The sequence below is a fragment of the Poeciliopsis prolifica genome, unplaced genomic scaffold (genome assembly GCF_027474105.1).
Source record: "Poeciliopsis prolifica strain line A6 unplaced genomic scaffold, Auburn_PproV2 SCAFFOLD043, whole genome shotgun sequence".
Lineage (NCBI taxonomy): Eukaryota > Metazoa > Chordata > Actinopteri > Cyprinodontiformes > Poeciliidae > Poeciliopsis > Poeciliopsis prolifica.
In genome coordinates this window covers 4,136,205-4,152,806 of record NW_026562418.1, presented here as the reverse complement: position 1 = coordinate 4,152,806, position 16,602 = coordinate 4,136,205, and positions in this window count along the sequence as shown.

Below are 16,602 nucleotides of genomic sequence, written 5' to 3'. Positions count from 1 at the left end.
AGCTAGCATAGCTGAACTACTTCCCTCTTGCAATTTTTTTCTTAACTAAAACATTTGCCTGATCTTATGTTATTGTTGTACTGTTGACAATTACTAGCAAAGCACTGCGTCCTTTTTTCTTCTCTATATCACATTTAAGTTTTAGCATATTGACAACAGCTAAACTCATCGCAGGTTTCGCCCTCCAGCAGGGAGGTGGGAAGAGGATCCTACACGTCTATAGTCCAAGTCTAAGGGTAAATAAATGCTTGAGACACGATGATGGACACGTGTCCTTCAGTATAGTCTCGGAAAGGTTTCCAAATGCATCCAAAGATACAGTCTTAGAGTGAACTGGGCGTGATAAGAAGTCAAATGGAATATATTCTAAAATGGACTTCCTCCACCCAAAGACACGAGGCGACTTATTGGAAATCCATTACAGTAAAATAATCTTTCGAAGTACAAAAGGGGAGAATGTGATACAACTTACCGATAGCACTCATTCAGGCTTATTTAGTAATGATGATGGCGTGTTTGACCCGGTATGTCATACACAGACATACTGAAAAGATAAGGCGAACCTTTCCATGCGGTCATAAGTAGATATCGCTGTCTATCAGAGAAAAGACGATGAAAACGAGAGAGAGACATTGCCAACTGTCTCTCTGGCTATGTGCTTCACCGACTGATTTCTGCGTTTACAAAATGTTCCTATCAAGGTGGAATAAGGTGCCTGAATTAGACATCCTTGCTGAAAACAAACAAAATAAGCTTTTATATTCACTCTCCCAAAGAGGCATAAAGTTAATCTATTCAGTTGCTATTCAGCTGATCAAATGAACAACCTGTGTATCAGTTGTACAATGACTCAAATAAAAGATTTGGAGGTGTTTTTGAAAAAAAAAAGAAAAAAAAGGTTGCATGAATATTAAAAAGTAAAGAACCGATGTCTTTGCTGTTTTCTTGTTTGTTTTTTTGCTTTACAACCCCAGAGTCAAAGGCCAATTCATGGTGTGCCTGGACTGGCATGTGTCCACAGGTGGGGTAACACATACTGAGAGATTTTGGAAATACTGAAAATGAGTGTTTGAAATTTCTCTTTTTCTTTACAAGGTAATTACTCTCACCCTGAGAGGAGTGTAATTACATAGGTGGACTGACATTATTCAAATGAAACACAGTTTGGCAAAATAGTTCTGTTTATGTGTTTTTGTGACTGTGATTTATTCCTGGCAAAGAAGTAAAATGGAAAAAACATCCATTCCAGTGGAAATGAAATTTTTATTGGTCGTTAGGGGAGGACATGTTTTCCCAGAACCTTTTTAGTGTAATTGAATATTTACAAAAAGTGTAAAATCTATAATAATTATACAAAAGCCATGGCCCCATGAATATAGCTCATAACAGGAATCCTTCCATCCAGTTTCTGTGAAGTAAAAAGAAACGTATTTTAGTGAATTGCATGTGCCAATAATCGGGAGAGCAAGAAATTCTGATATTAGACACAAAGACACACAGCAGGCATGTGGAAGAAGGACAGGCTGAGCACCAATGTCATTTTTTGTAACAAAAACTAGAAGTATAAAGGAAAGGTTTTAATGAAGTGAGATAAAAATATAAACCAGACTTTGCAACACTGGACATATACATATGCCCAGTCTATATGTGCTGCTTATACATATATATATATAATAATAATAAAAAAATTCCCTTCTCACCCACCGCGGTGGTTCTTATCCTCTGAGCTCGGGTCCTCTACCAGAGGCCTGGGAGCTTGAGGGTTCTGCGCAGTATCTTGGCTGTGCCAAGGACTGCACATTTCTGGACTGAGATGTCTGATGTTGTTCCTGGGATCTGTTGTAGCCACTGCTCCAGTTTGGGGGTTACTGCCCCGAGGGCCCCGATGACCACAGGCACCACTGTGGTCTTCACCTTCCAGGCCCTCTCCAGTTCCTCCCTGAGGCCCTGGTATTTCTCCAGTTTCTCGTGCTCCTTTTTCCTGATGTTGCAATCACTTGGTATTGCTACATCTACCACAACGGCTTTCCTCTGATGTTTATCCACTACGACAATGTCTGGTTGGTTCGCCATTACCATTTTGTCTGTCTGGATCTGGAAGTCCCACAGGATCTTAGCTCTGGCGTTCTCCACCACCTTTGGGGGTGTTTCCCACTTTGATCTTGGGGTTTCCAGTCCATATTCTGCACAGATGTTTCTGTACACTATGCCTGCCACTTGGTTATGTCGCTCCATGTACGCTTTCCCTGCCAGTATCTTGCACCCTGCTGTGATGTGCTGGACTGTCTCAGGGGCCTCCTTGCACAACCTACACCTTGGGTCTTGTCTGGTGTGGTAGATCTGGGCCTCTATTGCTCTGGTGTTTAGGGCCTGTTCCTGGGCGGCCAGGATGAGGGCCTCTGTGCTGTCCTTGAGTCCAGCTTTTTCCAGCCATTGGTAGGATTTACTGATATCAGCCACTTGGGTTATTTGCTGGTGGTACATCCCATGTAGGGGTTTGTCCTCCCATGATGGTATCTCTGGCACCTCAACCTCCGTTCCCTGTTGTCTGAGACATTCACTGAGCACATTGTCTGTTGAGGCTTTGTCCCTGATGTATTTATGGATCTTAGTTGTTTCGTCCTGGACAGTGGTTCTCACACTCACTAGTCCTCTGCCTCCTTCCTTGCGGCTCGTGTACAGTCTCAAGGTGCTGGATTTGGGATGGAACCCTCCATGCATTGTTAGTAGCTTTCTGGTCTTAATATCTGTGGCTTTTATCTCCTCCTTTGACCAGCTAATTATTCCAGCAGGGTATCTGATTACTGGCAAGGCATAGCTGTTTATCGCACGGATTTTGTTCTTGCCATTGAGCTGGCTTCTCAGGACTTGCCTTATTCGTTGGAGGTATTTAGCTGTGGCTCCTTTCCTTGTGACCTCATCGAGGTTGCCATTTGCTTGTGGTATACCTAGGTACTTGTAACTGTCCTCTATGTCTGCTATTGTTCCTTCTGGGAGTGAGACCCCTTCTGTGTGGATGACCTTCCCCCTCTTTGTGACCAGCCGACCACACTTCTCTAGTCCGAATGACATCCCAATGTCAGTGCTGTAGATCCTGGTGGTGTGGATCAGTGAGTCGATGTCTCGCTCACACTTGGCGTACAGCTTGATGTCATCCATGTAGAGTAGGTGACTGATATTGGCCCCATTTTGAGTCTGTATCCGTAGCCAGTCTTGTTGATAACTTGGCTGAGGGGGTTCAGGCCTATGCAGAACAGTAGTGGGGACAGAGCATCTCCTTGGTATATGCCACATTTGATGGACACTTGTGCAAGTGGTTTGCAGTTGGCTTCAAGGGTGGTTTTCCACAGCCTCATCGAGTTTGCAATGAAGGCTCTCAGAGTCCTGTTGATGTTATACATCTCTAAGCATTCAATGATCCAAGTATGCGGCATTGAGTCATAGGCTTTCTTGTAATCAATCCAAGCCATGCACAGGTTGGTGTGTCGGGTTTTGCAGTCTCGGGCAACTGTGCGGTCTACGAGGAGTTGGTGTTTGGCTCCTCTGGTATTACACCGATACCCTTCTGTGCCGTGCTCATGTGTTTATCCATGTGTTTGCTTATCTTGGCCGCTATGATGCCTGACATGAGCTTCCAGGTTGTGGAGAGGCAGGTTATTGGTCGGTAGTTGGGTGGGACTGGACCCTTTGATGGATCCTTCTGGATTAGGATTGTCCGCCCTTCAGTTAACCATTCAGGGTGAGTCCCACTTTGTAGCAGCTGGTTCATTTGGGCTGCCATTCGCTCATGGAGAGCAGTGAGTTTCTTTAGCCAGTAGGCATTGATCATGTCAGGCCCTGGTGCTGTCCAGTTTTTCATACCTGAGACTCTTTCTTGAACATCTGTCACAGTGATGGTTACCGGGGCTTGCTCAGGGAGGTTGCTGTGGTCCTCTCGTAGAGAGATCAGCCACTGTGCATTGCTGTTGTGGGACGCCTCCCTTTCCCATATGCCTTTCCAGTATTGTTCCGTCTCCAGCCTTGGTGGGTCTGCTCTGTTGTTATTGTTACCCTGCCATTGAGAGTACACCTTAGCTGGTTGAGTGGAGAAGAGCCGGTTAATCCTTCTGGATTCATTCTCCCTTGTGTATCTCTTTAGGCGGCTGGACAAGGCTTGGAGCCTCTGTTTGGCAGTTTCAAGTGCTTCAGGTATGGGCATCTGCCTGTACTTTCTGGGTACTGGTCTTTTCATTGCACCCTTGTGGAGCTCTGACAGTTGGCTCACTTCCCTCCTTGTTACCTTAGCCTCTAACCGTCTTTTCCATGGTGGGTATTGGGTCTCATGGTTGCTCTTATAGCCAAGTATCTCAAGGATCACTGATGCTGAGTTGTAGATCAGCTGATTGGTTTCTGTTATGGTGTTGGTAGGGATCGTTCTCAATGCTGCATTCACATTCTCAATGAGACTTTCAGATGGTACTTCACTCAGCCGTTGTAATTGGCCCCGGGGAGGCCTGGTTGTCATTCGGGTCATGATTCTCTCTCTCAGGTCAGCAGCTGTCTCGTTCAGCTCTGTTTCGCTCATTGGGGCCGTGTATCCCCTCACTGGGTGGGGACTTGTAGTTAAGTCCCCACAGTCCTGACATCCGGGTTCCTCCTTTTGCCGTAGCATTTGTGTTGTATCTCGTCAATCTCAAGTTGTGATAGCAGTTGCCGTTTGCGGATGTTGGAACACTGAGCTACTAGTTGTTTAGCGCTTAGTGTTGACTGGGGATGTCGAAGTAACCATTCCTTCCCCAGTCTTTGCATGTAACCTCTCTCACTAGGGTTACTTGAGTAGTAGCATTCCAACAGATCCACATTTTCATCTCTCGCCCATTTCCGTCTTGTTCCAGTAGCCCATTTGTCATCAAGGTGCTCTGGTTCCCCAACACCTGACGCAGACCTTGTTTGGCCGGGCGACGTCTGAGCCGGCATGTTATGCAACTTAGTATCTCTCATGGTATGAGGTAGGCAGTAGCTTGAAGGGTCTTGCCTAAGGACCCAGACTGGATTCGAACCCTGCCCTCTCGGGTGATATACTGATGCCTTATGTATTGAGCTATCCAGTCAGCTATATATATATATATATATATATATATATATATATATATATATATATATATATATATATATATATATATATATATATATATATATGCATTAGTATGACAAAGAAGTCTGTAGGTATGTGATGTATGAAGTAGGTAAAACTCACATTTGGCTTTAGAAATGACATCAGTGTTTTGTTTTTGTTCTATCAACCAGAAAATAAATTCTGAAAATAATGCAAAATTAGTAAGACTATTAGTAGCGGCGCAAATTACTCATTAAAAATCTAATGCTTATTGTAAAATCACTCCGTTTTTGTAAACATAAATTTGTAGAAGAATTACATCTTGTTCCATAAGAACGCGGCCGACCATTTCAAGGTCTCTGACTGACAGAAAAACACACACACACAGATTGAAGAGAAACTAATTACTCTCGCCGAAGAAGACGCGGCGCTTCTGCTTCTCGACACAAAGGTGAACTTGTCAGGAAGAACGCGGTAACGTCTGCGCCAGGATTAGGTAAAATGGTAAGTGGCAGGCTGAGACAACTTAAAAGCAGCACATACAGACGGCATCTTATGGATTTGTTAAGTGCAGGTGGCAGGGCGAGAAGTGTTTTCATCCCATCTACTACCTCCACAGAGGAGAGAGGCTGAGCACGGTGAGCACATAAATATTAATTTAATCAACAGACACGTAAAGTCTCACGCAAATTTAAAGTCCATCATCAGACACATGTAAGATACCTCTTGTCCTTAGTTTTACTACGGCGGGAAAAGAAGCTTGTATTGCCAGCAGTTATCCTGTTCGACAAAATATTTAATAATAGTTTTGGTTCATCTTTTTATATTTTCAGTAGAATAGTAGATAGGAAGGGGGAAAAAGCTTATTGCAGCCACAAAAGAAAGCAAAGGATTTAGATAGTAAGCACTTGAAAAAATACTTCTATCACTGCAACATTCACCAACATTACTTTGAACAATGTAGAAAAATTAATGTATTTCATTCAAACCTTTTATTAGAGCATTTGGAAAAAGACAATATGTAGAGATACTACACTGTTTCACATTCAGATCGATTCAGTTGGGAGAAAAAAAATTGAATTGCAAAAGATAAAACTGAGGAATCCAACGTGTGAAATAGTTTTTTGTTTTTTTTACAAAACATGTTTTTATACTCGTCTTTTTTTATTACTTGCAGAAAACATTTTGTGGTTCTATATTCCCATGTTACTAACTGAGTGTTAGGACTGTTTTGTACTGGGCCAAAGATGTGCTGACGGAGAAATTATCCAGGCGGAACTGAGGAACTTGACATAAGAAATTTGGAATGTCATAAAATGTCATATTTTTGTGTTTCGTCTATCAAATGTCCAAGGATAGAAGTGTCAGAAGGTTCAGTATTGACCCGATCAGTGCAAGCTCAGCTTCCTCTGAACACAATTCATCAGTAACTATGGCTCGCAAAGTAAGTAATTTATCTATGAAGCCGGAAACAAGCTCAAATTATCAACCAGACATGGTCATCATCGAGAGACAGCAAGCTACTGTTAGCTTCCTGTTTCTGTGAATTCCTTCCTCAGAACAGATCCTGGAGGTTAGGTGTCAAAGTTGCAAATTTTTTAAGCCTTATTTTTGCCACAGCAACGTCTTACAAAGTTTAAGTTGCTGCACATGAATTACCAAGAAGACAAGAGTTTAACATAGTTAATATTTATAGTCCAAACAACACTTCTACTCTTTTAAAAGTAGCACCTTCATGCAAATCAATTCATGTCCCGAGGAAAGGTCAAAGTGCAAATGCAGAAACCCACATTGGTCATTCAAGTTAACATGAACTGCATATACAGTACAAGCAAATCACACAAAACATCTCAAAATAGTTTTTACAAAAAAATAAATAAATAAAATCTTTTCAGTTGTATGATTTCATCTTGTGGTTCGGCTTTCGAGAGACTTTGTGAAACAGGAAGTCAAATTATGTGGAGACTGAGGGGAACGGTCAAATTTGAGCTGAGTTCATTGATTGATTAATTTGTGAATGATGAGTGAATTTACATAAATAGCTACAGTCACAACTTCCTGTTGGGACTGACAGCAGACCAAGTTAAAGCAAAAGTAACCTGGCTTTATGTGTAATTCAACTTGACCCTCAAAAACATTCTGAAAGATGTCAGATAGTTCTTAAATTAGTGTTTAAGTGCAAACATGAGTGAAGAAAACCAAAAGTTGAACAAGTTGTGTGGAGGGATGAGAGATTCCTCTGAACCTATGAGAGATCTCAATGCCCTGGTGACCATGGTGACCCAGACATGCAACTGCAATAGAGAACACAAGCAAAAAAACTCTAAAGCAGCACTTAAGAGAAGTGGATTCATCATAACACAACCCTGTCATTTCTAGAAGAAAAAAAAACTATCAACGGTCAGTTTGTCTTCGTCAACATATAGAAACAAGAGTTGAAACTGCACTAAGTGCAAAATTAAGCTGTTCCATCAGCTTTTACCAACTGAATAACAGAAACAAGGCAGTTCAAAGTGCTTTACATCATAACACAAAAATACAAAGTCATTGAACATTGTCAGTTACTGAAGAATCACATTTTGTCCAGTAAAATCTTAGCAGCTCAGCCAGTCGAACTAAACTTGCACTAAGTTTTGAATTGAATTATTACCATTTTTAATTATAACTTTTCAACAGTAATGTTGTTTTTTTTTTTTTACTTCAGTCACCAAATCATATTGCTGTTGTTCAAATCAAACATATGCCTGAAAAAAAAACCCTGTGTATCAATTAACTCTAAGCCAAAAAGATTTGAAACAACAAAGTTGATTCCTAGAAAAAACTAAAATAACCTGTTGAAATGAAGGCAGCAACGTTGATAAAAATAAAGAAAAATCAAAATACATGCAGCATTTTTTGAATCTGCTCCAGCAGCCTTCACTTACTCCAAAAATAGAATAAATGATATTTGAAAAAGCCTAAACTAATGTGTGCCCATAAACTCAACAAATGGATAAAATGGATAAAACGTCAACGTTGAACAGGTGATATTGACGTCACAGAAACAAATGTGAGTGTATGAGTTGATAAAACCCTTCACAGTTCACTTACAGTCCTTTGGCTGAAATAGCAGCGACCGACACCACCAAGTGCTCGTAGCTCTTTTCACCAATCACCATGGAAACACTGATGTGATGCCAAAACAAGCCACAGCACTGAAAAACTACACATTAGCTCCACTTCAAAATATTAAAGAATAACTAGGAAGGTTGAAGTGGATAAAGTTTATAATTAAGGCTGGCTATAGGAGCTGAGTTCCTCACTCTGCCTCCTTCACTTCACTTTGTATGATTTGCTGTGTCAGTTTTTAACTTGACGTTCTTTCCGGTTTTCAGTCTTTGTGGAAGCTTCGTCCGGCTCGCTGCTCTGTTTAGTGGTGGCACTTCTGGAGGGGCCGTTAGCTGATATAATGCTCTATAAAAAACTCTCCTTTTATAGATGATACAGCTGCTCCTCTCTTCTGGATAGAGCTGCTGACTGAGCTTCTTCTGCAACTGACTTTTATCCTGTGTAGACTTTAAAACTGGCTCAATGACTCCATGTGATCTATTGGGTTTCCTTAGATTGAAAACTTTCATTTGAATGTTAAACTGAACTTGATCCATCGTTTGATAAAAAGGATCAATTGGAATGTGTGCATGATTGGATTGAGTGTTTTTTTGTTGTTGGGTTTTTTTGTAATTTGCTGAAGGCACACAGATTTAACCACCATTTACTGAAAAGAATAATGGTGTCATAACACCACACTCCACACTTTTAGAATCACATTTTTGTACTTCTTACTTTATAATAACATTTTAAACTCAAGTAAACTTTGTTGCTTAGCAACCTACAATAATAGAAGCTTACTTGTATTGTTATAATCTGTGTATTTATGATAAAAACAAAAACTACAGTGAGCTGCTTAGGAAGAAATAATGATCATGGTTTAAGTCTTTCAGGCCTAATTAGCTCTACAATAATTAAGATTATCTCAGACTAATTAACAAAATGCGGTGTGAGTCCAAACGACCAGTTTACGATGCAAGGCAGCTCAGCAAACACAAAACATTATTTTGAGAAATGTTTCTTCAATTTGCTAAACTAGAAATCAATAACTCTTTTGAACATCTGATTCTTGGTTTATAGATCTGTCACAGCAGTGATAAAAAATAATGCAGTGTTTTTGAAAACCAACATGGCGGCTTAAGCAGACAAAGAACAGGAAATAGCTATGATTAGCACTAGCTACCTTTCGCCCCAGCAGCCAGCTTAGTTTAGTTGGAAATAGACATTTGGAATAAAGTTTGCATAGTTTGAATTACTGCTGGCTTCAGCTGTGACTTGCCATTAGATATTCTCTGTTTGTAACAGTTTCAAGCATCAATATAGCAAAGCACACTTATTTTGTCATGCCTCTTGGTTGTTTGGTGAGAATAGGATGTGGCCGCAGTAGTGAGAGATGATGGTTTTAATGACCATAACATGTTTATCTTTGGCCAGACAATCTGACTGGAGTCATCTACCAGAATCCTGAAAAACGAGGAAAGCTTAGCCGACTGGTCAGCAGGGGTTTCTAGGTAACAGTTAGTCACTTGGCTAGTAGCTTTCAGCGTGTGTACCCGGCTAGTACATGTCAGCATGGAGAGTCCACTTAGTATTGGACTGAGAAAGAGATCTGCAATACAACAATCACCTTGGAAACTCGCTCTTTATTTAATCACATGCAGTGAAACTCCTCCCGTTTCTGCTGTACTTGAAAGTATCTTAATGCCGTGCATTGTGGGATTTATAGTTCTATTACCAACCTTCATGGCTGGACAACCAACACTGTATTGATTTTACTATACATTTTATCTTGTGAAGCCCTTCAGTCAACTTAGATGTTTTTATTTGTGCTGCCTATGTAAAAAAAATAATAAAAAATTGACCCTGACATGGGAACAAGGTGAAACAAATTAATAAAATGGTTGTTTTGGAGGAAAATATTGTAAAGAAACTTTGATTCTATTAAAATTCAGAATAATAAAAGTGCTAATATATGGCATTTTAAAGATGTTGCAGAATTGAAGAAGCCAATACAGTCAAAAGTAACAACAGCCTCCAGTGTTCTGTAGTGTTTATTATCCTGTAAACACCAAGATGATAGAAACTGTAGATGCTTTTTCCAGGTGTGTGCTAAAAGCCAAATACCCTGCAGTTCCAACCTAATCTAGGGCCTTGTACAAATAATTAGGAATTTGTACATAAGTCCAGCTGAGTACTGCTGTGCACCAGAAAAACAACATCAGCAGATAACCTTTAGCAGCATCCACCTACCGTCACTGAAGCATGGGCCCATGTATCCTTCTAATTGGTGTTTGTTCCATTATTGCCTCTTAGCACTTTGGGAAACGGGGATTGCAGAAAATTAATTACCTTTGCTTTGCTTTGCTCTGACCAACAGACCAGTTTCACATTTAATTCTTCCTTTGAACAAACCAACATGTGGGACTGGCCCTTGCAAACCGCTGAAAAACCTTCACCGCTTTGAGATGACGAGGCGTCCATCTTTCAGTCATGAGTATTTCGTGTTGAACTCAGAGCGGTGGTGTAACCCCCCGAAATATTCTCTGCTCAAACTTCCCAGGGTGGATTCAGTTAGTACAAAGCCTGCCAGTGTCTGCTTTAACATGGTGTAATAAGCAGCCTATTGCAAATCCAACACACCTGCCTTATGAGGGAATATTCTAAGTTTCCTGTGAAGTTACAGGCTTTAATGTGGCGGGTGAATTATAACACGTAAAGAAAGAGATAAAAAATCGGCAGATGGATTTTAAAGCTGTGTAAGAGACATCACTCCTGTGCAAAATTGCTGCGGTACCGTCGGACTATATCAGCCTGCAACAGTTTAAGAGGTGATTAAAGCTAACTACCACCACTCAGTCGGAGTCCATTAGATACTCCAGGAACGTATAGCATTTATCTACAATTCTCAGAACATTTTATTTTCAAAATTAGAACCTTTATGCAACGTTTTTCTACAAGTGGTGGCTGAAATGAGTTAAAAAGATAGAAAAAATTAAAAATGATCTATTCCCAGGTTCATTGCTTGTTGATAGCATATTAAAACCTGAAGCTCATCTTTAAAAACTTGATATTTAATGTTAGATGTTACATAAGTCATCCCGCACCAGAATGCCTTGAGTTTTCATTGTGCCCTGCACACATTCAAGACACCTTGTTCATTGCTTAATTCTGATAAAATGTGATTATTATATTTGTCAGTTTCAATAATAACAATAAAGGTGCCAACATTTTTGTCAATGTGTGTTCATATTTTTTTCCCCCGTGTTCTGATCTGGTCTATTCAAGTTCTGAGTCTTTGATCATTTTTCTGTTATTTTCCAGTAATGTCAGTCCCTCTACCTTTTATAAAACAAGTTGTAGCAGGAGCCTTTCAGAGCCTCCTCTCTGTGTAACTGGAGACAGACGAGGGATCTGCCCCGAACATGAAAGGTAAGATGATCTAATTCACTTCCTTTTTCCTCGCTGCCATTGAGTGCTGGCACTGACATTTGCCGGGTCGTGTTCTGCAAATGCTGGAAAGGTTATCTCATTTTCAGCAAAACGTCTTGGGTTCAAAGATTATTACATAGATTATATATAGAAATGATTCCGTTTCCATTGACGGCGAAATTAGCATTTCCAAAAGTCAGGAGGAGGAAGGAGGGAGTCGGTGATGTTTTACTTCCTTTGCAGATCGGGGAAAAACATTTTTTCAGTCTTCGACAGAAACCTGCGTTTTGTTTGCGGTGGAGACATCACCGTGTTGTAAATCTAACATGATGCCAAAGATAATGCTACGTTGTTATGTGATTAACTGGAATTACTGTCTGAAATTGCAGCAGCAAGGTGACACCAGAAAGCCGATCCTGGGCAGATGTGCTTATGTACAGAATCCTAACATGGACGGAAATACCAGAATGATCATGATCTCCCTGCTGGCTGCTGGAAACTGAACCAACACAGAAATCTGCCCGTCTTCTTATCTTGCTTCCGCTGGAGTTGTCAATTATTCAGCACGCCAAAGCATATTTACAGTTCACTGGAGTTGCAGTATGTAACTTTTGAAAACAATATTTATTATGTATATTTGTTAAAACTGTCATTGTGTCGTGACAGTAGAACATGAGACAGATCATCTGAAAAAAAATCAAACTCCTCCCTGCACTGCTTACAGTCGAAAACAACTTAGCGCTGTCAATCACTCTCCTGTACTCGCTGCTCTATGTGTTAATGGTGAGAAAATGAGTTACCTTTCCAGGAAAGCCATTTGTCAGCTGTCAGCGGTGGCCGTGTTGACTAGCCTGAGCATTCATGGCAGGCTAGCATGTGTGTTGAACTAGCACAGCAGAGAGCAAAGGGGAGGGTGTGAGAAGCCGTGCATAAGAGTGATTAACAGTGCTCAAACGTCTCCCTTCTGCCACATTTTTTAATTAAATATGCCGTATTGGAAAAGAGATCAATCTAAAAGATGTAGGATAGTGGTTCTTGAGCTGCGCTTTGAGCAGTTAGCTAGAAAAGTTCCAGTTATCTTCAAGACTTCAACTACTAAAGATGTACATGTATTGGTTTTACAGACTTCATTGTTTTCATGTCAGATAACATGAAGTAAAATTGCTTCCCACAAGGAAACATTTGGCTTTGGAATATTTACCTGTGATATCAACAACTTATCTAAATAAAGTGTAGAGATTCAACAAAAAGCCCTTTCAATAGCTCTGTTTCCACTGAGCAAATAATTTTGCATTTTGACATTTCAAAAATAAATTCACTTAATGGGAATGCTTTTCAGTCAATTTTGGAAAATAAAAAGGAAAAACACAAGCTCTCAAGTCTTTATCTTAGGATGATGAGTTTATTTCACAAACTGCATCACGTGTCACATGATCAACAACTAGATGTTTCTACTGGCAGAAACGAAGAAGATGACAGGATGTGGAGGACCATGGACTCATGGATGTTTTTCAATGTCTTCGTCACGTGAACAATCGTTTTCATGCATGATATGAATTGTATGTCTTATTTAATGGAAACATCCTAAATGTGAAGTTGTATACTGAAATATTAGAATATGTATGTTTTGCATATATTTGTAGTGGAAATGCGCTGGTGTGTCTCATGACTTGCAGGCTCCATAAGGAGTTCATATTTGCTTCAATCTAACAAAAGTCAGTGCTGTCAGGCTTAATTGATTTAAAAATCCAACCTTTTTTCAAAAATGAACTAACCGCAGATGGGTTTAGGGACGTGCCACTATCGGAGTACAGCATCTGCAGACATAATCATTTATTCAAAAGCAAAATTGATTTGGTTACACATTGCTTTGAGTCCGGGGATGAGCAGCGGTTGAGGGTGAAGGAGTGAGGGGCCATAAGGGATTAAAAACAGTCATTTACAGTCAGCCAGGTTATTGGAGTGCAGGATGGATGTCATTTATCAATGGAATGATTAAGCCGCCTCTTCTGACTGGAACTAGCCGAGCTGAGGCACAGCGGGTTGCAGACAGTGGATGTCCTGAATATGAGGTCGTCCATCAGCTGCAAAGGACAGCCTGTTAGTGTTTTAGTGCCAGATAGTACATGACATCGCTCTGGAACCCAGACTGAGCAGCATTCAGTTTTCATGATCACGTAGTTTGCTACGTTTTCTATGGAGAGGCAGGCGATTTATTCTCTACATTTGTTTGCTTTTGGTTTGCTGTTCAAATGAGTGCTTATGGGGAAAATATGAGATTTTCTATACTAAGTAAATGCATCATGGCGAGCTGCCCCAACCCCCCAACCACACACTGAAACAGTCACTGATTATTAATGGTGTTACATGATTAAACAGCCTGTCCTGTCCAGCAAACTGAAATGGTGTTTATAAATATTACAGCAGTAATATTTCAAAGCTGCAGCCAAAAAAAAAAAAAGAAGCTCTAATCTAATTGATGTAATTGAAGCTATTCTTCAACTTCCTGTCTAAACCTCATGGCAGAAAATATTCCGCATTATTTTTAATTGTTTTTATCTTTAGGTTTATTTCATAGAGACAGACATATTAAAACACACAAACTGAATAAAACAGCAGTCCCATGCTATAATGCTAATAGCATGAGCTAATTTGTTCCTAGATGAGCTTTTCTTTTCCAAACGATGTCTAAAAATTATTAGCAAGTGAAATAGCAATAACAACTTGTAGAAAAATACATGATATTGACAACATATGCAAATCATAAGTATAAAACAAAGAAATTATAAACATGTCAATAAAAATAAATATTAGGTATGAATATTGTTTGTTTTTGAACATATTCAATCTGGCAATAGATTTTAAATCACATTTATGGTCTATTTTATTTTCTTTCAGCATAGCAAGGAGCAACTCTTGTTCTCTTCTAAAGCTGTAACCATAACAGCAGCAGCTGTCATTTCTTGTACGTATAAAGTTTTTATCTACTTTGTTGATTTTACATTGTGAAATAGGCACATGTTAGAGGTCACTACAGCGCCCTCGATTAAATACATAGAAACGCAGCTAAATTGTCGTCCGTGTTTGTAAAATGTTCTGCGTCTGGCCCTCCACGTCCGCCAAGATTAGGCTCAAGAGTTTTCATGAACTGATCGTTGTCATTTTCGCAGCCTTGTGTCTCTACTCCTTTCTGACATTCTGTCCCCAGATCTCAGCGGGTTTGCAGCGTTTATGCAACATGTTACTTCTCCTGCTGTTCCTGAACCTTATTTTGATGTCAGGAAACACTTTTCATTCTAAAAACATTGAAGGAACTATGGAGCTTCGTGGTATGAATGGAAAACCCTAATGTTTATTTTAAATCCTTACATTATATATTATGTGTTTTCCATACACATAGTGTCATTTTATAGAACAATCAACCAAAGGTTATCTTCAGTTGTTAAAGAAAAGCGAAATATCTCAAATCTGACTTTGTAATTTATTATCTTTAATTTGGGCCTCTGTTTTGTTGTTTTTGTTAACTCCTTGTTCCTTCTGAAACTCCACCTTCAGGAAGTCATCACAACATGGCTCCTCTATTAGCCCTTTAACAACATTTTCACCAAGTATGTTTACCAAGACGTAGCTCCTATGATGAGCTCAGCAAATGTGCAGTTCCAGCAGATGTTTGCTAATTGCAGCTGGCTAGTCTGAAGGAGCAGAGTGGAAGAGTTGATGGGGAGGACTGCTCTGTCAGGAGGAAGCTCAGAAGCTGCGAAATTGCAGCTCTTAGAAGGATCTGCACCTTGGAGGCGGGGTTACGTCCACCCAGCCGTTCTGGACAGCTTAATAGTTGTCATGAAAATTCAATTATTTCTCAAATAACATTATAACGTGATGTAAAGCTAAAAGATATATATTTTACAAAATACTGCCCTTTAAAGACCCTCCTCTTGGCTCTGATTGTCACATTATGCTGTCATAAAATCGTGTCAGTTTTAACAATGTAAAGAAACAAATTGTTATAAAAGTCACACACTGCAGCTCTACATGGAGCAAACAACCGAAAGCTAAACCAAGAGATCTGTAAGGATTGCAGATCCCATTTTGAAGATCTGTAATCCTGAAGAATCTTTATACTGGTACAAGTAATCATGGCCTCACAAGTCCAAATCTAACTGATGTTGACCTGATGCCTCACAAAGTTCTGTTTTTGATAGAAAGACTGATTGACCTCGGATCAGAGCTGCTTCCTCTGCACTGAGGAGGAGATAATGGGACACCCCGACATGAATGCTAATGAGCTTTCGGGTGCCAGCTGTAATGTGCAAACTGTGAGTTGATCAATGTTCGTTTTGGTACGCCTGATTATCTACCCTGAAAGACTCAAGTTCGCGCTGACTGTAATATAAAGCAGCATGTATTCAATATCTCACAATACACTCGTGTTCAACTCAATTCAGTTCATTCGCACAGAGCTGGATCAGTTCAAGTCGTCCCACTTGACTTCACCAAACAATGTGCGGGTGTTAATTAAACCACATTAAACTCATTCAATTCATTTCTGTCATACGGGTCCTACTCTCACAGTCCAACAACAAAGAGCTCAGTTTGACCCAAACACTGAGCTTTGGGACAGTCGATAAGGAAATATCACATTGAGGGAAATCTTTTTCTTCTATTTATTTCAACTCCACAGCAAGTAGAGGGTGAGAATAAAAAAATAATTTCCCTTGAACATGATGGAGCTTGTAGTGGATCCAGGACTGGGGTACACTGCCAAGAGAAAGAACAAAGGCAAAGTTAGTGATTACTTTGCCATTTATGAAGGAATCCTGCAGTTGAACTTACGACCTTCTGCTACTTATTTTATTACCTCTACAATATGTTTTCCACAGAAAATGGAGCAGCAGGCTTTTTTTGGGGGGGGGGGCAGCGGTGGACTCAGCACTGAGCCATGATGGACCAGGTAGGACAAAACTTTATCCCAACTTACTTGAAGGTATATT